This window comes from Passer domesticus, chromosome 16 (assembly GCF_036417665.1).
Source record: "Passer domesticus isolate bPasDom1 chromosome 16, bPasDom1.hap1, whole genome shotgun sequence".
NCBI lineage: Eukaryota > Metazoa > Chordata > Aves > Passeriformes > Passeridae > Passer > Passer domesticus.
Window position 1 is genome coordinate 5021304 of NC_087489.1, and position 25194 is coordinate 5046497.

General features: G+C 41.8%; 2 long non-coding RNA genes across 3 annotated transcripts; both read left to right on the plus strand.

The window, feature by feature from the left end:
- Positions 1-3754: 3754 nt before the first annotated feature.
- LOC135282073 (uncharacterized) lies at positions 3755-21423 on the plus strand. Of its 2 annotated transcripts, XR_010348407.1 has the most exons (3): positions 3755-3924; positions 14553-14758; positions 20152-21423. It is a non-coding gene; the product is annotated as an uncharacterized LOC135282073 (long non-coding RNA). The 2 variants fall into 2 exon arrangements; XR_010348406.1 differs by lacking the exon at positions 14553-14758 and having other exon boundaries at positions 3755-3832.
- LOC135282074 (uncharacterized) lies at positions 5872-7028 on the plus strand. Its single transcript, XR_010348408.1, has 3 exons — positions 5872-6203; positions 6321-6363; positions 6819-7028. It is a non-coding gene; the product is annotated as an uncharacterized LOC135282074 (long non-coding RNA).
- Positions 21424-25194: the final 3771 nt, after the last annotated feature.

Here is a 25194-nt window from a genome sequence, read left to right on the forward strand (position 1 = left end):
AGGCCACCCTGGTATCAAAACAAATTTGACATGTGCAGAGCAGAGCTCTCAGTTATCCTACCAAAGGAATCTGCTGGCCAGCTTTTGTCTCCTTTTTTTGTGTGTGTTAATGGATCACTCAGAAAATAAGTGGCACTTTTAGTGTCCATTAACTCTCATTTAACTAATGATAAATTGCACTTGAGCACCTATGGACATGCTTGCAGAGGCATGTTAATACCAGAAAAATACATTACAAGTGGGGCTATTGCTTTCAGAGCAAAATGAATTAATCATAATGGGAACTCTGAAATAAAGGCTTACCAAAAAATACTTGGTAGCATGTTAAGTATCCATTAATGCAACTAAATGACACTCAGATTTTAACAACTACAAATGAAATCCCCACAGAGGAGGGTGTCATAAGAGAGATTTGAACAGTACAGTGTTTACAGTATAAAATGTGGAAATTCATCCCCTACCTATGACCTTTGGTGTGTATAGGGGGAAGAAATTAATATAACACTTCCCTGATAACAGGTCTTCATAAATAATATAAATCACATGAGAAATTTCCTTTGAATTTCAGGATTTCCCTTTCTCCTTTAAGAGAAAAAGGCTTACTTTTGTTTCTTCTTTTTATTTTGTTTTGTCTTCAACCGGTTCAATTGGAAAGACCCAAGATCTGAGGGGAGCAGGGCTCTGAAGTGCCCTGCTGGCTTTGGGGTCGCTGTCCCCTGATGCCACCACTGCCACAAAGCTTGGCTGCCCTTAGCTCAGTGTCACTGCAGTTTGGCTTTTGGTGGCTCACAGGACAAGGAGCTCAGCTTGCCAGCTCTGCTCTTCAAGAGCTGCTCTTCAACCCTTTGCTGTCCTTTACAGGACACTTGTCCCCATAAACTCAGTCTGACACCTCAGTAAAATGTCCCAAAAACCCCAGTATGACAAAACACAGCAAGCAGTGTTAAAAAACCTTTGCAGATATGGTTACTCCTGCTGGCTGCAATAGGCAGATGACTTTTTTATTCTTGTTTGTATATTGTTATTGGGTCCAGTAGAGACTTTATCTGTAAATACAGCAGTGTCCCTGCCCTGCGGGGCTTGCAGAATATGAGAAACTGGTGAAACAGATGTTTCAAGAAATGGAGAACTTGTTCGGTGGCACAGGGTGGAATCAGAGCCCTCTTCATCCCCTAAATATCCGAATGCATGGAAGCAAAACCATCCCGTGACTCTGTACTACATCTTTATTTTATCAGACCTTCTGCTGACCCTGAACAGCTTCTGTTCTTTGAGGGCTCTTTTTTTTTCCTTTTTCTGTTGTTGCTCATATTTTCCCCTCACATTAATTATACAGATGTACTGGGGGCCATGTGCTTTGCCGCATCACAAAGGAAACCACAGGACTTCAGATCAGAGGAGCAGCCAGATGTCCTTGCCTGGCAGAGCACCACGCAAGGGTCACAGCCCAGGCTGGGCTGGCTGCCTCTGCCAAACAGGATGGGGACATCACCTGCTCCCACAAACACGGGCCACAGAAGAAATAACATCAGTGCAAACTCACAGCAATTTTGGGGATTTTTTTTCTTAGTGTTTGGATTTTTTTTTCTTTTTCCTTTTAGTAGATGTAATAACTACCATGATTCTTTAAGGCCGCAGCTGCCTGTCCATGCTCAGGCTGGACAGTGTTTTATTCCCTGACAATCCTTTTGCCTCTTTCGTGTCCAGGAGACTTCCAGGATTGTGTCTGCCTGGGAGAAAGAGTGTGATTTGCATGTGGCTCGCATTGTTCCTGTGTATGTATTTCATTTTTGGAAGTCATTAAAGACAAAGGGTTTGAAGTGGTGGTTTTCTTCAAGGAGCAGCTCTGGTGCAGGTTGTACTTTGCTTCCTGTAGCAAGCTTTAGCTAGAGCTCTCCCAACAGTCTGCCAGGGGGGCTTTTTCTATTGAACTTGTGGAAATGGCAGATAGAAATGGCTGGTTTCATGGAGGGACGAGGTGAGAGAAGAAAGCTGCTACAGAATTTCTATTTCCTATAAATAGAAATATTTCTAGTAAAAAAAAATTCAAGTCCCTCAAGAGAAATTCAAAGGGGACATCCTCAGTTACAGACATCCAGGGTCAGGCTCTTATCCCAGGTGACAGCCTCAAGTTACACCAAGGAAGATTTAGCCTGGATATTTTGAAAAATTTCTTCCCTGAGTGGGCTGTTGGACATTGGCACAGGCTGCCCAGGGCTGTGGTGGAGTCACCATGTCCGAGGGGGTTTAGAAGATGGGTGTGGATGTGGTGCCTGGGGACACTGCTGGCAGTGGCCTTGGCAGTGCTGGGTCACAGGTGGGCTGGGTGCCCTGAGAGCTCTGTGCCAGCCTGAGCTGGGCTGTGCTGCTGCTGCAGGGGAGCAGAGCTAAAGGACTGCCACAGTGGTGTCAAAGTGTGCTTCACCAGGGCTGAACAGAGTGGAAGCCAAGCAAGAATACACATTCCTGTGGATTTGTTTCCTCTTTTTTTCCTGTGCATGTGCAGCTGGTAGGAGCTGTGTTGCAGTTCTGTCTTGATCCAAGTGGGATACAATCTTGGACCTGGCTACAAGAGATGATCGTGAATCCTTTTTTTAGCGATTTCTGCTTTAAATGCTCTGGGATGATTTCATTGGTTTGTCAGTATAATTTGTCTGCCAAAGTGGCATTTGTTCATGAACTTGCTCAGCATCTCCCATGTCAGGAGAAAAGACTGGGGTTGTCACTCTTTTGGGGTTTCCCTAGGGAGTTTTGGTATGTAACCAATGTAATTACTGAGTTAAGAGAGTTTCTTAAGTTCACCAATGCAGACTAGGAACTGTAAATGACAGAGAAAGTGAAACAAGGGGTGTGAGAGAATGAATAAAGAGGAATGAAACTGTGATTTCTCCCAGATGTTAAAAAAAAAATTTGTGCAGCTGAACAAAGGTGCTGTCTGTCCAATATCATTTTTATTCCAAACCTTCAATATTGCAGCTGACGGCAGAAAATGTGCAGTAAAACATGGGGAGGCCACTGGGTAATATCCACTGTAAAGTGTTAATTGCCTATTGAGGCTGTAAACTATGTCAATATGCCTGGATCTGAGTTATTGACAGACTCCCATTTATTCCAGCCTCACAAAGCTGGGCTCTTTAGAACTGGGGGCTCTAATCAGTCATGCTTTACTGAACCTACCAAGAAGCACCAGTCAATAAATGTGCTCGCTGTCTTAACCCTTTGAAGTTTGTAAAATTACAAGAAGGATTGATAACATTGATTTGGGGAGAACTCTTGACAGTGGAAACCCTTTGGAAATGAAAGCTGCCTGTGGTAAATGACACCTCCTTTAGCCTGATGGTGGCTCTGGGTTTGTGGGGCCAGAGAAACCTTGGTTTTCTGTCAGCACCCGAGCTCTGGGCTGGGGGAAGGAGTCCTGGCTCAGTGATAAGTGTTTGCAGTGGCAGCTAGAGCTGGAGCTGGCTGTAGTGCATTTATCACTATTTAAAATTCTGACATCTGTGCCTCATCACTTCTGATCCTATAGCTGGCAAACAGCACAGGACTGAAGCCATTAGCATCCCATAGGATTATTTGAAAGAAACGGGGTGTTTCTCCTTATCCACCCACTAAAACCCCTCAAATCTGCCTCTTTGGTGCTGGTGGGAGTCTGTATTTGAACATTATTGTCTCAAATGAGTGCTGATGTACAGCAGCTGTGGTGGCATTTGGGGTGGGAGTAAATAAAAGGCCAGATCCCCTCTCCAGGGGTTGTGGGGAGGAATGTCTTTGCCTGCAACATGCAGGTTTGGAAACTCTCTGAGATGGGAACTGGCTTGCAGCATGCTTTGAGGTGACAGATTTGTTGACATGAGAATCAAAGTTTTTAGGACTTGCTGGAATTCACCTTATTGTGGGAGCTAATATAGTTGTATTGACTTGCATGTGAGTCCTTTTGCTTTTAAACAAAATGACTAAAGCCTGGGGATAGTTGCTTTTTATTTTCAAGAAAAATCCAAATAAATACAGATGAAAATTATCTGTGAAAGCTGGAAGAGGGAAGCAAAGCAAAAGTGCTGCTGCTGTTTGACATAGTCTGCAGCAATAAAGGTTTTGGAAATTTTACAAAGAATTAGAAATGGATCAGAAAACTCTTCCCTGATGCATTTGCTCATAAAAAAATACTTATTTGTCTTGTAAATTAGTTCTGGATAAGCATATTTCTTCCTTAATCTTTGTCTAACTATATGTAAAGTGATATTTGTCCCTTCTGATTTGTACCTAATTTTTTTTTCCAAACTGAGGAGGTTTTATGCTGAAGTATGGGATCAAGATCTGGTGTTTAAAGTCCAGCACTACCTGGAAAAAGAGGGCATTTTTTTGTAATTTTTTTTAATATGTAATTCCTGGTGTAGGCAAAGAGAATATTACCTGGTCCAGGCCTTGTTAGACAGGGAGATTATGATGACCAGCTAATGTGTTTTTTAAACACTAGCAGTCTGCCTGTTCCTGGTGTTAAGTGCTATTTTAATAATACTAATTAATTTGTACTTGCTAAATTAAGTGCATCTAGGTTTCAAGCAGGGAGGTTAGACTCAGGTTAAGTATTTATTCTGCTCTTTTCCATGTAATAGTGCAAATCTTCTGCCTGTCAGACTGAAGCTGAACATCTTGCCATTTATTAATGGATATATGCAACTAAAATCCATACTTTGAGTCTGAAAATGTGCACTTGCTGGGTGAGCCTGGTATCTGTTCTGTAAATGATAGGGACTGGTTATTCCTTGCAGCACCAGCAGCTTTACATGCTACAGTGTCTCGGTGGTAAATAGGTGCATTTGCAGATGCTGATATTATTCATGGGGTCTCAAAGAACTTTATCATTTCAAGCAAACCAGAACTGGCTATAGTTTGCTGTTTGTCTGAAATGAGCAGCTGTTTTCAATACATCCATTGCTGTTGCAGTGTGCAGACTAATATTTAAAATAACTATTCCCAAGCTGCAAGGAAATAAGAAATTTGTTTCACTTTCAGTTCTTTTCAGCTGGGTTTTTTTATCCTTTTCAAAAAGTCTGTACAGATTCTTACATAAGTTACACTTTTCCAGCCGGGATATGAAACAAATGGATTTTGGAGACGTTTGGCTGTATAATTCAGTTCACATCAAGCTACACAAACCTGAGATTGGCTGTGCCTGGGTTTGGAATGGAGCAGGGTACTGCCATGCAACAGCATCTGCTGATAAATTCACTTATAATTTGCTGTGGAAAACTGCTCTTGCCTACCCTTGGTGCAATATGCAGGTACTTTTTGGGAAACAAATCTCTTCTGTGAAACACAGCAGTGCTGCTTGATGGAAACATCGCTCATCAAAGACTTACATTTCAGTGTTGATATTATTTATCTTGTTTACATTAACGGTGGGAGAAATCATGCTGTATACTTGGTTTCTTTATCACGCTTGTACTGGATATCAAAATGATGTGACTGCCTTCACTGCCAAAGGATGCAGGTTAAACTCAGCTAAATGAGATGCTTTAATGTAACAACAGCAAAATGCAGAGAACTTCAGGGTTGCAGCAGGTCACAATAGTCCTGGCCATTGCCACGGACCTTTGGTGCCCATTTCTGATTGCTGGCCCAGGACAGGGGGTGTGTGGGTTGTGTGTTCTTCATCATTCAAAGCTGTTTGTCTGATTGGGACATGGTGTGTTTGGTTAAATAGCTGCAGTTCATTGTGCTCCTCTCTCCTGCCAAAACAGAGCACCAATAAAAATATTCATATTTCGGGAGTGGAGGGAAGAAAAGAGGACTGTTTAGAAGGAAAGAAATGCTGGAAGTTGCAGCAGCAGGGGTAAGCAGGATATACCGTGCACTTTCCCCCTCCTCATATTTAATGGAGAGGAATCCAGCCACGGTTTCAGGTTCTGTTTTCCACAGGCTTTTCCCATGCTGGGTTGCTGTGTGATGCGACCACTAGAGAGCAGGCTTAACCTAGTAACAAGAGCTAATTAGTTCTTGGCCTCTTCATTTGCAGCTCTTCCCCAGCCCCCTTCCACCTTTCCGTCTAGGCAGAGGCGACTTCCATGGTTCTTAGCTTTGCCTCCAACGCTGTGCAATCTTAGGGCTAATTAAAACTGCCACAGACGGCCTGAACCCCGCATTAAAATTTGATGAGGAATTGATCAGCCAAGCAAACAGGAAATTTAGCTGTGTGAGTGAAGGTAATGTTTGCTCAAATGTGTAATGAGGTCCATGGGGAATATTTATGGGGACCTTAGTGACGGTTTCAGCAGTTCCTTCTCCTTGAAGTCCTCTGACCTACCTGCCCTCTCCTTCAGAGCAGTGTAGGCACAAGGAAACCCCAAGCTGCATCAGTCAAAGGTGAGCATGTTTGGGAAAGTGGGCTATGTTTGGCTAAGGTAAAGCTTTGCGAGAGGAGCTGTGGAGCAGCACACTGACTTTTGCAGCTGTGTCTTTGCAATACATATAAAAAAAAGGCCCCACAAAACCCAACCAAATAACCCTTCCCATAATCCAAGAAACTTTGGTAAAAATGTTGGTGGAACTCTTTGCAGTGTGTTAGTAAATGACATGAGTTGCTCAAAAAGGATGGGGCAGTGTGTTCCAGCAGGTTACATTGTCTGCATTAACTTCAGGATCAGCTGTAAAAGCTCTCAGCACACAGGTTTTGGGAGGAAAGGCAGGATGCTCTCAGATTTTATCTATTTCTGATAATCACTCAATAGAGAGTAGAAATGCTTTCCATGTGCAGCAAACAGATGAACTTACCTGCTTTTTATTTATCACCACTCATCAAAGTCCATCATCCCATGCAGGTCTGAAGACTTAGAATGAGCTCTTTTGGGTAGATATCACCTTCAGACCTGTATCTGCAGGGCACTTCTGTTGAGAACTCTCCTCATCCTCTGGCAGGAGCTCAGCCTGACCCTGGAAGCTCTTCCCAAAGCAGAGCATTCCCATCCAGATTTGGCTTTCAAGCCCAGCACATCAGCTGGTCCCAGCTCTGCACCATCCCAGATTTTCCTTCCAGTGCCCCTCAAGGCTACTTCCAGTGGTGACAGCCTCTAAAGGTGAGGCTGATGCCTGGAAGGACTTTGAGGAAGAGGAAGCTGTCTGGGTGGCTGGTCCAAGGCCTGTGGTACAAAGCAGGCAAGGAGAGAGAACCCCCTTGGTCTTACTGGGGTAGGGGCAGCTCCCAGTGTGAGCCCTGCAGTCCCTGCCATTTTTCACACCATTGATTTGTTCTCCTGTAGGAATGTGAGCCCAAAACCTGTTTACAGCAATGATGGGAATAGTTGTGACTGAATACAGCAGGAGAAGTTGGCAGAGTGCTTCTGACTTGCAATGAAATCCAGAGTTCAGTCTCTTCTGTCTAGAACAGCATTGATGCTGGGCAGTTTTGTGTCCTTCAAGTGTTGTAGCAAGGAGATTTGTGTAAAAATAAAGCAATTACTCTTACTTTCTAGAGGGAAATATTAGAGGGAGGACTTTGGAATACTAGGTTATATTCTCAAATGATCACAAAAATCTCCAGTAGCATAATGTCTGTGGTTTTTAATATGCCAAGGAAAGTAGATTGCTGGTCTGGTGATCGGTGCATTGGAATAAAAAGTTGGTCTATTACATCTAGGTTACAGCTTGCAATAGTGTGTTGGACCCTTTTTGATGAGGAGGAGCAGTCTAAAAGCAGAGTCAGCACACTCCTGTCTGAGCTGGCTGTCTTGTTGCCAGGGGCTGGTGTCTGCATGCTGCTGCACAAAGCCATGGGGACACCTAACCTGGTATGGCTTAAATATGGTTCTCCATTAGATCACTTAAACATTCATTTATGAGTCTAGGACTCACCAGAAGAGCAGCTGTATTTAATTCCTGTCTGCATTGGATCAGAGAATGTTTAAATGAAGGGCCTGGCAGGACATAAAACCAGACTGGAACCTGCCTCCTGTGGAGACTTGGGACACTTGGCCTGCTTTGGTTGCACAGGGAAAGTGTTGTGCAAAAAAGTAAAATGAGAGCTTGAAGCAGAATCTAATTACCCATGTTTCAGTCATAAGTCACTTGTTTACATCCAGCTTTACATCTATTACAAAATGTGCTGCTTTCAACCTTGCTGACATTTCATTCAGCGTGAGATGTGGGTTTGAACTAAATATTAACATTTCAGGGACTGTCAGGACATCTTATTTTGCATTACTTCCATCTTGCTAATTAACAATACTGCTTGTAGACTGTGGGAGGGGACACAGGATTGTATGAGAGCACATTCAATAAGCGAGCAGTGAACGCATTAATCAGGATTTTTCATAGCTTAAGCAGGTCTGCTGGGATTCTTCTGTCAGGTGTGAACTCATTTTGCCCTTGTTTACTGGGAGTGTTGCTGGAAAGTGCCAAGAGTTCTGGCCTGGCTGGAGACTGACAGCCCAAACCTGAGAAAGAGAAGATTTAATTGCAGGAATATATCTGAGTGCAGGCTGAACAGCCAGGTGGGAGGTGTGGCTGTAGGAGGAATAATCTTCTTTAGAAGTGTTTTGCCCTCAATAACTCATATTTTGTTTAAATAACTGCCTGGTCAGTATTGATATCAGCCTGATATCAATATCAGTATTGATATCAACAAAAAAGCAGAACTTTCCACTGCTCCAGTCTTTGTCCTCTGTTAACTTTGTTAACCATCAGTTTCATTACTACCTTGAACTTCTATAGAATTCTGAACAGCGTTGGATTGAGACTGGTTCTTGCTGTACTCCCTGATAGCTCTCCTTTAACAGCTACAGTTTGAAGTCTCTAAACCATTTATTTAATCCCTTTGGTGACTAGAATTTGGGGCTTTAAAGAAGAATTTAGGTACAGCTGAGTCAGAAGTCTTGGAAAAGTCCAAGTCCACTTCATTATCACAGCTGCTTCTATCAATCAGTCTTGTAATCTGGCCAAAAAAAGATAAGAGTGGTTTGTTTAAACCAATTTTCCATGAAACATCACAATTGTAGTTCCAGTCTGCAATTCTTTATTGATAGGCCATGAATAAATCTGTTATTGTTTTGTCAGTTATTAAGGCTAGACTAGCTGGTCCAAGTTGCTCTGGAGTCATCCTTAACTCTTCTCAAATGGAAATTATGTTGGCAATCCTGCAACATTTGGCATTTATGAGGTTGTTTGCTATGATGTATTAAAAAGTTAACAGTGCATTGGTTTCTTTAAAACTCTTTGGTTTCTGTTATCTTGACCTGTTAATTTAATTTTATTTTTAATTTTTTTTTACCTTTGGCAGACAGCCTAAGGTAGTGCAGATGATTTAGTTGCTTGATGCAAAGTCATCAGATTAAACCAAGGAGCCACAAGCCTTTGTTACACTCTCTGATCTAGCTGTGACATGTAGGAGAGGTTTACACACATCAGTGTCTTTTTTTCAATTATCTGTGAAACACTTCTGCTTTTTCAGTGTCTCCATGTGTAGTTTTGATGTTTGTATTGAGCAGGGAATGAATGCTTGCATATAGGGGATTTGGTGCTATTTCTTTATAACAGGTTGCTTATTTATTGTCTATTGATAATCTGTTTATTCCATTAGTCCCCTGTTCTCAGTTTTTAAAACTTTTTAATTTTTTTTTTTCATTTTTAAACAGGAGTATTTCTTCTGGCCAGCATATAATTCTTTTAAATTACTGTTTGTGTACTCTTTGAGCATCCACTGAAAGCCCCTGAACAATTTACAGTTTTTAATGATACTTTTGTTATTGAACTTGATGCTCCTGGGCAGTTTTAAGTCTGAGTCTTTGTGAAAAAAATTACAAAATACGGTTGCTGTATGAATGAGTGCTTGAATTCTCCTGGCTTTAATCTTTCAGTCCTATGAGTTGCATTGGTACTTTGCTTATAAAGCTCCTGATTTTCAGATGCTACTGCAAACTTATTTGAATATCTGTCTCTAACAAAGGCCCTGTGTCACAGGGAGGGTTTAACGTGTGATTAAGCACCGAGTTGTCTTCAGCAGCAATTAAATGTAACAGCACCTACTGTCGAGCTGGGCAGGATCAGCCCGAGGGCAATTCCTGCGCCGCTCTCTTGTGCTCCGTGCTCTCGCTGTCTGAGTTCATAAACTTCTCATGCCCAAAGTTTCAATTAAAGGGAGTGCACCCTTATTTAATCAAATCAGGCACGTGGCAGTGGAGATGCCTTGGTGCGAGCAGGGTCTGCCGAGGCCAGCGAAGAAGGACCACTGGGGGGATGCTGGGGACAGCTGTGCCAAATGCCACCAAGGGTGGGTTTAAACAGAGCTGACTGACACTGCCTCGCAGTGCAAGAAGCCTTGCACAAAATGCTCCTGCCTCAAACACCCGTGATTCTCTCACAGTGAGGGTGAACAACTGTGCTAATTCTGTGAACATTTTGGAAAATAAGACAATGACAACGCCAAGTGACAATCCCGAGGCTGATATTTAAGGCACATATAATTGTAAAGGTGAAGGGATTTTTGTTCCTTTAACAGCAAGAGCGCTAACTTGCTTTCTGTTTTGTATGTTTGTGGGGTTTTTAAATTTTTTTTTTAAAGCCACATTGTCTCTTTGCCTTTTCCCTCCCACTGCTCAAGTCTGGCTCCCCTATGGGTGCTGCTCTGCTCCAGCTGAGGCACAGCAGAAATGCATCCACGTGAGAGGTGTCTTTGTTTTCCCACTGAGGTCTCTCACCCAAACTCTAATTGCTCCAGGAGCACTAATGATCCTGTCATTAGACCTCCCTGGGATAGTGGCAAATGTTAGATTTGTTTTACAGACAGGGAATATATCTGTTCCACTGATGAAATCAGTGGAACCAGGAATGAAAACTTTCATTTGCTTTAAAACGCAGCCTTTCATACAGGCTCATCCTTTTTTTTTTTTTTTTTTTTTTTTTGGTAAACCCATTTTCAGGAAAATGGGATGCTGTACAGCTTCCAGCAAGTTCAGATATAGACATTCTTGGAAACAGGAATGCTGCCAAGCTGACAGTACAGTGAGCTTGATGTCAAATGGTGAGAAGCCAAAGAGTAGCACAAGGGTGCAGAGAGGCAAACAAAAAAACCTTGAGTGTATTTTGAAGATACCAAGGAGAGATGAATAACAATTCCTGGGAGCAGGTATGCTGGAGCTGGCTTATCTGAGTTGAAGCAGCTCATGCTGAAGTCTCTGCAGGATAAATTCCCTGTTCTGGAGAAGATTCTGTTGCCAGGTGTTCTGCTCCAACACTCAGACTAGGGGCGAAGAGAATGTTTTTCATGCTTTTTTGATTTTTGGTCTGGCAGTGTTTCTACCTATGACTATATTTCTGGTAAATTGGAATGCAGGCTCTTTTTGTGCTCTAAGTTGGTAGCAGAATTCTTCAATAGACATGGTACTGATGCTTATCAGCTTTTTAGGGGCAGGGTGGACTACCAAGAATTGGAATTTATAATAGACTGCCTTCTTAATTACAGTTTAAAAACTCCAAAATATGAAATGTACAAGTGTGTCTATAACTTTGTCTAAGCTAGGCATTAGTAATTTACTCATCAGCTGCTTCCCAGGCTGTGTGAGCACCAGGCTGTAGGGATTTGGAGAAGATGGTGGTGCAATCACAGCTGAGGTCTTGCAGGAGCTTGCTGCATTGAAGTCTGTCTGTCTGTCTGTGTGAACTGGAGCTGAGCAGATGTAGAGCTCACCTTCCACCCCCATTCTCAGCAATGCCTGGGAGAAGAGGCCCTCTGTGGCCTCCTCGATTTCTTACAATCTTTTCAAAACTTGCAGGTGGAGAGAAATGGCACCAACTGTTCTTGTACTTGGGGAGTCCGACTAACTAGGCAGCAGGCAAATGGTTACCATGTTTCTGACAGTGATAGTGTCAGTAGCAGCAGTAGGAAGGTGTGACTTTGCTTGTTTTCCCCCAAACTTGGTCTGCAGACTGTCCTGTCACCTACCCTGAGGCCTCATTCCTGTGAGTGACACACAAAGAGTTCAAACGCTGCACTTCTGGTCCCTCAGTGCTTCTGAGGGTCTTTGTTGCTCCTTACCAAAAACCTTCAACTACTTTTGGAAGGACTCCTCTTGAATGAAAGCCTCGAGAGCCCAATCTTCAAGATGTTCCCTTATGGAAGTCCTTCACCGTCCCAGGAAAGACTTACAAATGTCCTGTCATCACTTCAGATTCAGTTCTGACAAGAAGCCACAAGGGTCTCATTCATAAAAGCCTTGCACATCACATTATATGCCCACAGTTACTGTAGACATTTCTGGGCTGCAATAAACTTGTGTGACAGAAACCATTCTTCCTTTTTACCGATGACATCCTCAAATTGCTGGGTCCTATTCTCCATTGCTCTGCACCTTAGCTGGTCTTATACAGTCATGCAAACCCCTACCAGTAGCATTTCATCCTCCTGCCCAGGAGAGTTGATGTGGCAGCAGTGAAAGGCAGTGGAGAATTAGTTATATTGCTTCCTCTTCTCCCAAAGTGAACATTTCAAAGCTGATCGTTCCCGACATAAATGAAGGTGTGGGATTTGGAGATGGATTGGAGAAATGCTTTACGTTGTGTGTGACCTCTAAAAATGAAGGGACAAACTTGGTGCAGAGTGGCAACTTGCAGAGCAGTAATTAGCAGGGGAAGGGTCAACCTGTTTGTCAGAAGTACAAAATTAAATTAGAGAAGGCATTTTGGCCATGGGGCCTTCCTTAGGCTAAAGAAGAACAGGATGTTGTTTAGTTTTGCTGTGTCCCAGTTTCACCATGCCCTGAGGAAGACCCCCAAGGCTGAAACCTTATTTCTAATTGTTTTATAAATGACTTTTTCTTCCTTTTTTGGCATTCAAGATGACACCAGTTTTGAACAGGAGAGTTTCCGTTGGACAGACACTTCCTGAACAAAGGAAGAATATTCAGTATTTAAATAGTCACTAATTTGTTGAGATTTTCCTAGTTTTTTTCCATCTTTTTTTCCTTGCTAGGTTAATTGTATGGCTTATCTCACATCTTTTGTGGTCTATATGAATATCTTGGCCAGAAAGACTAAAAATTCCAAATAAATAGGCCGAACTACTAAATTACTTGCAGGATGTATTTTGTTTCCTTTATGCTCACTGGGTAATTTAGCTATTTGAAGAACTGAGTTTTGTACCAACATTTTTGTAACTTTAACTTCTTTTTCAAGGTGTCAACACTATAGGCACAGGGTCTGGCTATGCTGGTAGGTAGGGTAGGATTTGTTTTTCTAGCTGTTAATATTAAACCATGGCTGATCAATATTCCTGTGTAGGAAATTGTTAAGGATATTTTATGGCAGATTCTCAGTCTCATGAGGAAGTGAAAAGTTAGAGAAGCTGAAACATCCAGGATTTTGAAATCTCTGCTGCAACTTTTGAAATATAACCACTGTCTTCAGAATCTGGTGACTGGCAATGGAGAGAATTGGATGTCTCATGACCATAGCATTGTACTGACTACTGAAATGTTCCTGAATGTTACACTTTCATTGAATTATTTTTAAGCAGTTAGTGGCTCTAGCTGAGTTTTTCTGACCACCACTTGACAGACTTTTTAAGGACTAAGGTAAGCATCTTTCCAGAAGCACAGTTCACCTGGTTTTGTGTAGGCACAACCTCAAAAGGGCTTTTCCCCCATGAAAGGCAGCATGGACAGACACTTTCGTAACATTTATTGAGTGGCATGCAAAAATTACTGCCAGAATTGCAAGCTGAAATACAAAATAAGGTGAAATAAAACCCAGAACCAACATGAACTGCTGCTACATCATATAAAAATGTGTTGTGCATTGCCCAGGCTGTCCTTTGGGAAGAATGACTTCCACAGGGTCAGGAGAGCAGTGGGTGAAAACTGCCCTGGCAGCCCTTGCAGTACTTACAGCAGATATTTATAGAATGCTTAGATCTGTAAATAGAGGCCATATGAAAACACCGAGTGTAAAATATTATCAAAGATGACATGAATCCTGGTGCTTAATGAATCTAGTAACCAGCTTTGCAGCTTTTTTTTTTTTTTTAATAAATATGTATTTTGACATAAGCTTAATTCCAATAAGTGAGAACAAACTCCAAATGTTGCCTCAAGCTATTGTGGCAGATCTGGACTGATGCAGCCAAGTAAGCATGAGGGTTTGGAGATCAGGAGTTGGTTTTTTTAATAGGTTTTGCATTTTTTTGGAAACATACCCAAAGGCATCAGTGACTTTAAGGCTCAGAGGGGTCATTAGGCTGTATTATCTGATTCCTGTCCATATAAAAGTATCTAATTCCAACATATTGAAGAGATAGAGGTTTGAAACTTAGATGTCAGGATCACCCAGCCCTTCCCCACATTACCTGGAGGGACTGGGATCTGAATTTGTCTCAGTATGGATAATGTTAATTATTTTTATGTAATTTATTTGGCTTCTCTTCTGGCTCTTACTGGTTTGGCATGACCTTGGTGAGAGGTTTTATTCAGACTAATACCAAAAGGGTAATATCACAAATAACAGATTTAAATCAGAGGACAAGCCTAGCCTGAACATGCAGGAAAAGTTGTTGCCACTGTGCCTTTTAGGTGGCCAAAGAATCTCTTTGAGGGAGCCATGGAGTCCCCATTTCCTGAGGCATTGATGAGCAGTTTGGATGGAGAATGGCCAGGAGCAAATCTGCTGTTGGAGGAAGTACCCTGAACAAGTTCATTTGGGGCCAAAAACCTGAAGGAGCTGCTTGGGGAGCTGCAAGGCTGGCGGGGTTCCTGCAGACTTTGTGAGCCATGCCCAGGTAATTTGGGTCTGCTGGTCATGTTGGCTCTGTGCCACGTGGTCCCAGTCAGGGGCAGAGGCTTCAATTTAGCTCTGGCAGCAGGGCAGGGCTGGGCTGTGGCAGCCCTGTGCCCAGTCTGCTTCCCTGCCATGCCTGGATGTCCTGGGTTTGCCACCTTGGGCTGTCGGGAGAGCTGGCTGTCCCACCCTGCCCTGCCACCAAGGCCTGGCTGAGGGACCTCATTTCCTGCTTGTCCTTCCCAGGACAGTGGGGAGATGGAGATGTGGGAGCTGTGTACACTGAGGGCTTCTCTTGAAAGGATGGATTGCCATGGGCTGCCAATCAGGACATGGCAGGTCCCCAAAGGAAGGTCCCTTCTGTCTCCCCATGTTCTTGCCTTATCTCCAGGAGGTGCAATCTGCTCCCCTAAACACCCCAAAGTTTGAAAATATGGTTCTTGCTGATACTAGTAATTAATCTAAGCAGTGTCAGCACAGCCCTGAGGTGTTTGCTGCTGTAACTGCAAAGGTCTCTGGCTCACACTGACACCAGATTTGAGTCCAAACTTTATTTCTATCAAGTGTCAAAAAATCTGCCTCAAACCATTCGCTTTTTAATTTTTTTGCTCAACATCTGACCTAATAGAGCCAGAGCCCATGAGTGAGGTCTGTGTGTGCTACAGGTGTGTGCAGGAAAATAATAACTTGCAAACCTCTGAGATAAGATTCAGGATGGGGGAAAGAAAATAATTTCAGTTGTGCTGAGTGTCTCGTTCATAGTGGAAACTGCTGTTCATGGTGGGAAAATATATTAATCAAAGACTGCAGCTTTTGGGGATGAAAAAGTTCAGGATTTAGGCACCCGAGCTACTGTTGTTGGGAAGTGCTGTAACAGAGCAGGAGTGAAATTCAATATTCAACTCCTTAGCAAATCACTCTGCTCCCCTAGAACATGCTGAAATGTTTAAACTTGCTTCTAATTGATGGGGAAACAAAATGCTTCCTTCTCTCTGCGCTCCATGCATGTGGAAGCCTTCAATTTGGCTGAAATTGCTGGGGTGAAAGTAGAAAAATTGCTTTTTTATGAAAGCTTTTTAAGCAGCCAAATCATTATAGCCAAAATACCTAAACTATGGCAAAGGAAATAGAGGATAGACCTGTATATCAGTTTGGATAATCTCAGTAAGAAGAGTGAAATTCTTCCTAAATGTTGAAGGGGAAGATGTTTGGGACACTGGCCAAAACTAATAGAAAGTTCACATTTTTCCAGATTTGTGAAAAATGAAAAATTTTATGCTTCTGCTTCAATTTATTTTTGTTGCAATTCATCACTAAAGCAAAATGTGCTATTTATTGCCTAAGAGTGTTTTTCCTACAGACATGGCATAATATCTTTACCAAAAAGTTTAGGAGCTAAAAATGCATATGAGGATTTACTTTTTGTTCCCTCGGTGAATGCTGCTGCTGTTCTTATCTGAAAAACTGCTTTTTGCATTGACAGAAATGGTGAAAAATGACCCAACTTCCAATTATTTACACAAACTAGCTTTAGTTCCACACTTGATTTACAAACATAGATCACAGTACCACAGTATTTGAGCTCAGGCTTAACTTTACACTTGTGAATAGCTTTATTGACTTCAGTGGAGCTACTTGTGTAGAAAGCTGAGGATGTCATTAGGTGCTCAGCAGGCTGGGTTACAGAAAGGTAGAGTGGCCTTGTCTGCAAAGCCCTGGGCTCCCAGCTTGGATCTGCAACAGGCTTCCTTTATGATCTAAAATTAATTACTCTGTGTGACATGGTTCCCATTTCCACCTTGGTCCCCAGTTCCTTCTTGCTCATTTCTGGTCTTTAACTCACTCTGACCATAAATTCCTTAAGATGGAAAATTTTTTGGTGAAAAACACTGAGGAACATCGGGCATTGAGTGTGTGTAGATGTATCAGTAGGAAAGGTGGTTTGCTCTGCGTATCCATGTTTTATTCCATTTCTTTTCCATGGGGAGTGTGTGTGCCTGCTTGGTGAGGTTTGCTAGCACATATGGGCTCGTTCCCTCTTTCAGGCATAAATATGATGCAGTGCCTGGTGCACTGAAACCCTGCTCCCCCCTGGAACACAGATACACTTTTAATTTCCCCTCTGTGACTGTCATTAAGAGAGCTCTGGTTTTATTTTCTGTACTAGATACCAAATTTAGAAAGTTAAAAGTTTAATAAAATAATAAATCTAGTTCAAACTGAGCTTGAAATACTGAAGTGTCTCTGTAAAGTATTCTCCCACATGATCTTTCCTATTAATCCAACAAAAGTCCTTCTTCAGTAAGCAATTCTGTTTCCTGTTTTTCACCCTCATCCACAATAAGCACCTGCATTTGTTTCTTCTTTTGCTTCTAGCCTAAAGATAATTCATTAAAGAAGCTCCCCCTCCCTCTTTTTTTGATCCACCTCTCCACCTCCTAACACCCCCCTAAAAAACACCATCAATATTTCATAAACTTACAGTGACAAATGTATTTTAATGTGGTCCACTGAGAACCTGAGATTGATTGGCCTCTCAGAAATATGACACATTTCAAAGCAGGATATTCATGGAGTGTTTTAGTGCCTACATTAGTCAGAGAGAAGCAGCGCCTAAATTTATCATAGTTATGGCTTTCTCGGTATCCATTTTCTTTTAGCCGCTGACAGCAAGTATCTGAATGGTCCCTATTGATTGGCTTTGTGGTTCTGTCTTTAAAATGCATTGGCTGTGGGGGTTTTCAGATCAAATTAAGTCTCAGCTTCCTGGAGTTCGTGCATATCTACAGCGCAAGTGCGGACAAAGCCGGCTCCATTCATGCTGATTCTCATTCACGAGGGAGACCCGAAATCTCCTCTGATAGTGAGGGTGAACTGAGCCCTCTTTGAAAGCAAGGAGTTCATAATTCCAGGAGGAAGCAGCAAGGAGAGATGGGGACAGGAAGCATCTCCTGGCTCTGCTTGGGTGCCCATGGACCGGGTGTTCCTGCGCTGATGGTGCCGGGCAGATCTGGGGCTTGGGAGAAAGCTGAGAGTTCTCTCACCATCAGCTCTGCAGGGAATCCCTGATCAGGAGGAGCATTATCTGATGGGCTGTGCAAAGAGTCTGTGCTGTTCTGGTCTCATCCTGAGCAGGAGACTCCTGTGTCACTGGATATCCTGTCTGCACGCTCCATCCTCCATGCAGGCAATCCCAGTGCCATGCAGAGGAGGCTGGGAGTGTTCAGTGTGGTAGCCAAATTTTAAGATTGTGAAGGAAATGGGTTTTGTGCTGATGGAGGTTATTGCATTATTTCAAATTCTGAGCCAAAGAAAATGCTTTGTTTATGCAGTTTTAACTTTGTAAATATTAATTTAGGTCAAATACCTTACATACTGTTGTTCTTTAACCTATCTAGAAGGTCTTAAAAGTTATAGCCTGCCACCACCTTTTTTCCCCCCCGCCTCTAAATATATTGATCATATTTATGAAAATCTTTGATTTAAATATAAATTCTATGACTCTGCTTTGGTAAATTCATAATTGCTTACCAGCAACCCTTTTCCTTGATATGTATTGCAAGTCTGGGGCAGAAAAAATTTGAGTGATGAACACACTTTAATTGACAGAATAGTCCTGCAGGCATTGTGCTGCATGAGGTATTTTTGTGCTTGAACCATTTTAAATTCCTATTTTCTCCACTTCTACTCCTGTTTCCCTTTTCAGTTTATCAGTGTCATCAATCTAATGCTCTTCATGAATGCAAACCCCATTTTTAAAGAGCAAGCAAAAGAATTAACTCTTAGGTTATGCCTCAGCACATGGTTCAACTTGGCTTCAGATTTTACTCTGATCTCTACAAGAGGAAATTACAGGAGTTTCTGCAGTGACTGAATGTAGGTGGAAAATCAGAATGATTGGATGCATTAGGAGGTCAGAGAAATAGCTTTTTCATAGTTCATAGGTTCATGGGATTTGAGGCCAAGAGGGACTCCTGGGTTGTTCCTCTGACTCACTGTGTGTTGTAGGCCATTGCATTTCTGCTGGTTACCACGGTACTGATTCTAATAACTTTTGTAGTTAACTACAGTGCAACTTGTGTCTGCCTAAAGCAGGTATTCCAGACAACATCCATTTCTTGATTTCAATGTTTCAATGTATCAAATGCTGGAGAATACCCCCCAATTCTTTTTTTTTAAAAAAAAAAAAAAAAAAAAAAAAAAAAAAAAAAGAATTGTGCCTAGTTTTAAATTTAAATCAGTCTGGCTTCAGTTTCCAGCCATTAGTTTTTGTTATGCCTCTCTCTGATAGATTAATGAGCCATTTAATACCCTTTGTTTTCTCCCCATGAAGGTACTTATACACTAATCAAGTTACCTCTCAATCTTTGTTGATAGGCTAAATAGATTGAGCTCTTTCAGCTCTCATTGAGAACCCAGTTATTTGCCTCCCCAATTGTTCACATATTTGTTTTTTCTCAACACTCTTTACAAAGTTGTAATGCTACAACTGAGCTTTGTGTGCCTTTTACTGGTCTCACCAATGTCATAAATAAAAGTATAATCACTTCATCAATCCCACTTACTGCTCCTCTTTATACCTCTAAACCCAACATTAGCCACTTCTGTCACAACATTGTGCTGGGAGCTTACACTGAGTTCAGTAAATCTTTTTCCAAGTAATTTGTTTGCAGGATAGAGGCCCTCTGCTAACATGGAAGGATGGCATTGCTTTCTTTTCCATTTTTTAGAGTTTTCACTTCAGGCTTGTGTTAGGATTGTGTCAGGCTCTTGCTTTCCATGAACTAAAGAAGCCACTTCATGTCCATATGCAAAGTTTATGCTGTCTTGACTTGCCCACCACCACCTTGCCCTCTGTAGGAGGAACAAAAGCCATCTGGACAGGTTATACACGTGTGTTCTGCCTGGACTTCACAGATGGCAACGTGATCCCTAGGGTTCCCAAAGCTACTGCTAGAGGGTGCCACTCTCACCGGTTTTGTGCTGTGATGAGGGGTCTTTCGTTTAAAAACAAACAAAAAATCCCCCCTCAAACTAACCAAAAATCAGAAAATCTCAACAGAGAATCAAGCCACACCCCAAAAATGCCCCAGCAAACCAAAAAGTCAGAGGTCTTGTCAGCATGGAGATGGGCAGAGCAGCTGTTACCAACCCCCTGTGCTGGGACCAGCCAGCCTGTCCTTTGTCCAGCTGACTTTGACTGACTTGCCCTGGTGACAATTCAGTGGGGAGAGCTGCGTTTTGTGCAGTCAAATTATTTATATGCACTTCACTTGGTATTTAAGGAGAGAAAATGGAAGAGTAGGTTTGAGTTACGGTAGTGCTGAATGTGATAATTATGCTGCCCTCCTAAAGGAATCCACGCTGAGACTAACATATGCTTTCATCCTCCAGGACAGACTATTCTGTTAGTCTCTTTTTAAATAAATGATTAGAGCTGGCTGAGACGATCTGCAAGCAAGATTCTGCAGTCTCACAGGCTCCAAGAGACTGTGCACTTGGACTGTGATTTGTTCCTCTGTATTTACTCTTCCCAAATTAATTTTATTTGTATTGGGGATTCACCCAGAAGTCTTAATTAGGATGAAAATTATTGTGTGAAGACAAATCCAACCACAAACACCAAATAGTCAGTTGACAAGTGAGCTTTAGCATCTAATTTCTCATGCTTTAAGGATGACTGAGGGTGGGGGTTTTGATGGAGAGCTCGTGCATGGTGATGTCCAACAGCCATGAGGAAACCTCAGCTTGGTTTCCTCAGACCACCAGGAAGAGAAACATCCCAAGCTGCTGACTTTAATGCCATGGTGTCTCTTCTGGAAAAGATTGGAAGATAATTTTGTTGTTGCAGGTTCTTAGGTGGCTCTTGTACATACAAAGATGTCTTTTTTCATGCCAGCAATGGCAATCCATAGACAAACATGAGTATTTTCTGCTTATCACATTCTGGCTGGAATTCTGCTGACCAGGTACCCACCAAACAAAGGAAGATTGAAGCTGTGTGTCACATGGAACCCTAGGAGGAGGTTACAACTATTCCTCAACTTGTAGTGAGCTGCAAAAGTTTGCACCAAATCAGCTGAGAACTGTAAAATAAGAGCTGAGGAGCAGGGGAGATGTCCACAGGTTACAAGGCCACATTTGGGTTTATCCCTTCCCAGTTATTCAAGCTGCTCCATAGATGGCTACAAATTCTTCCCTTTCATAGAAATTATGTGGAAAGGATGTTTCCTGACAAAGCTGGACTTGCTGCAGAATTCAAACCTGTGACATTTCATAGGACACTGCAAAACCCAGCCAAAATAAACCTGGGCTTAGGGGGTGTGTAAGTAGCACAGCAATGCACAGCATGTCATACAGATGGTCTTAGGCAAATAAAGGGGGGATCTGTGGGGGCACAGCAGTGCTGCCTTGTTGTGGGGTTCTGTTTCCTTTATTTTGCTATTGTGCCACCATGAATGGGTCCTTGGTGTATTCTGTTTCAGGGCTGTTCATTTTTTTTCCCTCCCAATTGGAAGCAATAGCCCTGGGAATCTTTTGCTCTGTTTTAGAAGAGAAACTGTGGCAAAAAAATGGGTCTGTAACTCAAATGCTTTACTTGGAGCTGGCTGGGGAAATAACATGCTCAGTCTGGTGAAGCAGTGTAGGTTTTGTGAGCTGTCTAGAGTTTATGAGAAGTGATATAAGATGCCTGGAGGAGACACAGGCAGCAGACCCCCCCTCCTTTGGTGGTGGATCCTTTTCCAAGTACTGAGTGGCACGTGTGACTGAGATTGTGCCCGTACAGGTGCAATGGTGCTAGGTTTCTTTTCAAAAAAGAAATGTTTGGGTTTCTTTGTAAGGTAAAAAAGTAGATTGTGCAATTTTCTATAGGCGTCTTCCTCACCAGAAGAGGGGAATAAGCAGTAAGTGAGCTGACAGCTCAGCTGAGCTGAGGACTGAACACTGTGCTGACAGTTTGCCCAAGGTGATGGCCAGGGTACTGTCACTCAGAAAATTAATATTAAAACATTAATTGTGTAAAATTATAGCAGGATGTTTATTTCTGTTAAACGTTTGAAGTGCATAAGTTTGTGATGTGCCCAGCTTACTGTTTGGGGGGTTTATTTCATTGCAGAAAGCCAGAATACAACCCAATGCTTCCTCCTTACGCTTCAGATAATTCTGCAGTTACTGACTCGATTTACTCAGAACTCCCTTTGCTTTCCAAGCTATATAATGTGAGGTAAACCGCCATTTTTTACACTGAAAATTTAGCATATTTATTTAGAATACTTAAGGTTTTCTTTCCTTTTTGCATTTAAGTGAAATGCCAGATTGGAAATGGCATTTTATTTTCTGTTTTGAGAGCAGAAATTCAGTCAACCAAGCAGGTTATTTTGTGTTGGCAAACTTGGAAGATGCAGCTTTTTGTACACTCATTTCAGAATGAAAACTCTTGCTTTTGTAGAGCATCATCCTCCTTAAACCATAATAAAGTGGTTTGTTGTGGTGGTGGGGACTTTTCCAGCTTTTTTCTGTTTTTTTTTTTTTTCCCAAGAGGGAATTCTGAGAAGACCCTTAGAGGGTGTTTGCATTCAATTGTAATAAAGTTGTTACTTTAAAAGCTATCTCTGTAGATACAGTTGGTCCTCCCAAAAGTTTGTGTTGTGATGGACAAATTTTGATTGAAAAATCTTGATCAACAATCCCCAGCAACTCATAAATAGATTATGTTAGCTAAGAAAAATATTGATCTCTTCTGCATTTCTCTTCTTTAGCAGTCAAAACTTCATCTGATAATTTTTGGGTTTGATGTTGCTCCTATAAATATTTTTGGCATAGATTGCAAAGTGTTAAGGAGGATTAAATAGTTTCTGCTTATTAGTGGCCAGGCCAAGCTTTACTTACGCACTTGGCAGCTGCCTTGTGTCTCATTTGTATGCTCTCTACAATTTGTAGAGCACAGCAGAGTAGATTTAAAGAGATAGCTTATGAATAAACACAGGGAAACAAAAGCTTTCTGGCAGCAGTTTAAACATGCAGAAGAATGGTGTTGGATGTTTTTTTGGAAAAACCATGCTCTTAACAGGGATAAAAATGACCAAATTTAAAAGAACACTTAAGTATAATATCTTTTGGGGAGACTGGAGAGAAGTTTCCACAGGAATACCCAGCAATCTCAAAGATTTTGGTACAAACGTGTTGTTTAACCCCTCTAGTGAGCAGTTAATAGTTGGTTTTATGCAATGAAAATGTTACACATACACAGTTTCATTAAAACCATGGCAAGCTTTTTTCCATTTCTCATTTGCAAGGCGGATGTGTTTTATTTTAGTACCATTTGCCATGGATAATACAGTGATAAAGTGTGCTTATGTACAGAGATGGGTTTTTTGGTGATCAGGGAGGAGAAGTAAGAAAGGGGCAAGGAAAATTGTAGAAATCATGTAGAAATACAACAAAAATTCTTAGTAGCTTGATTATGCAGGGGTGGAGCTGCAGTAAGCTTAGGGCAAGAATAGATTTGAGAGTATTATTCTTCTATTGATCTAATACTTTTGAGTACTCCTGAAAAATAGCAGTAAAGTAAGATTGTCTCCTTAAGTATTTCAGCTTAGCATAATATCCTGTAACTTGATACAAAATGATTCTCGATGTGGTATATCAATACAGGTTTGCTCTTGCACCACCCTCCTGCATTTGTGTTCTGCTGTAAGCAGCAAGCATGGAACTCAGTCCAGCCAGTGGAAACCCAAACAGCCTCACTTAGTGCAGAAATATAACTCTGAGCTACAGCTACCACTCATACAGGGAATTTTTTGGATCCTGAATTAATTTAATGAAAAATCCAGTTTATCTTCATTGTCTGAAGTTGTGGTGCCCTCTCCTCCCATTTGGTATTTTGTACTTTCATGCTTGGTTTGTGTTTTAAAATCAAGGTGCAACCCCCCTCTGTCACTGGTGAGAACCAGGTTTGGGTGGAACACAAAAGCTGCAGTGGCTCACAGGCGTTTCCTGTCGAGTCATCTTTGTTTTTAATTCTGATGCTTATGTTGGTTTCTCAACGTGAACTTTCAAGCCTCTTTTTACAGTCTGATTAAAAGCATGCCTGCATTATTATGTGGTTTAGCATGGGCTTTATCAGTCTCTGAGACACAATTTGTGCACTGGAATTGAGGTAGGTAGACTTTGCACACTGGGAGTACAGGCAAAGGGTTGACATCAAGCTTTTTTAGAGTACTCTGCATCATTGACACATTAATTAGGGTTGTACCAATGGACATGGGTCTGTCTACTGTGGCCCTACCTTCTGCAAATTATTCTTTTGTTACTCTTAACTCCTCAAAGCCTCAAATGTTCTGAATTAGTCTCAAACTCCCAAATTTGTTAAATTCCTTTCTGGAAAATTGTATCTCAGTTGGGAGTGCTGCTGTTGTGGATTCCTCATCCTCTTCTGTACTATTTAAAACAAGGCAAACTTTATCAAGGAAGGTGACACCTTCTCATTAGTGTTTGCTATAGAGGGGGCTGGAAATAACCAACCACTTTTGGACAGAATGTCCCAAATTTAACTGTTTTCCCCTAGCTTAGGTCAGTTGTTCCACCTGGAATCTTGTCTGGCATTTATACCCAGACCATCATTGCTGTAATAAGGCTGCTCATAGTGAATTAACCATTCTTTCAAAATTCTTCCTATGAGACAGCATGATTAATTTGTGCCTGGATTTTTGGTCTTATTGTTCCCTGTGAAAGTAGGAAATAGGTTTTATATAGCAGCTGATGCTGTAAATGTCCAGGGAATAATGGAGTGGTTAATGCTGCCAGCACTCTGTGAGGATCTATTTGTGTGCTGGTATATGATGGGATGCTCAAATTTTTTCAGGTTGCAAATCTCTAAATCCCTAAATATACCCCCTAAACTATCTTTTTTCTTAAGAAAAAATAGTATAATTTCATCAAAACATGTCCCCTGACCACCACAGCATCCACCAAACAAAGATACTACTTTATTTAGAAAAAAACCCAAAAAAACACCAAACCCCAAGTTTGTTAATCCTCAATAGCTGTTACTTGCAAGTGAGTAAAGTTCTTATTCATGATGCTATTGGGACACTCTTCCAGGTGGGAATTTATCTGTCTTCTCTTTACAAGAGACTTGGTTCAGGGGTGTGGGGAGGGAAGAGAAATGAAAGTTTGGACCATTTGTAATCTGCAAATGCTTGTGTGTGTGTGTGGCTCCCTCTACCCCCATGGCAGTGGGTAAGGGAGCACAGCAGAGATGTGTTAAATGTCAGTCATCCCCAGAGCCCCCAACAATGAACAAGGATTAAACAAGAAGCTGTGGAAGAGGAAAAGAAATCCTTGTGCAGGTTTTAATAATTCATAAACATTGCATCTATTTTACTATTCTCTGCATTTAAAAACAAGGCCCAAACTATGCCTGCAAGCATAACT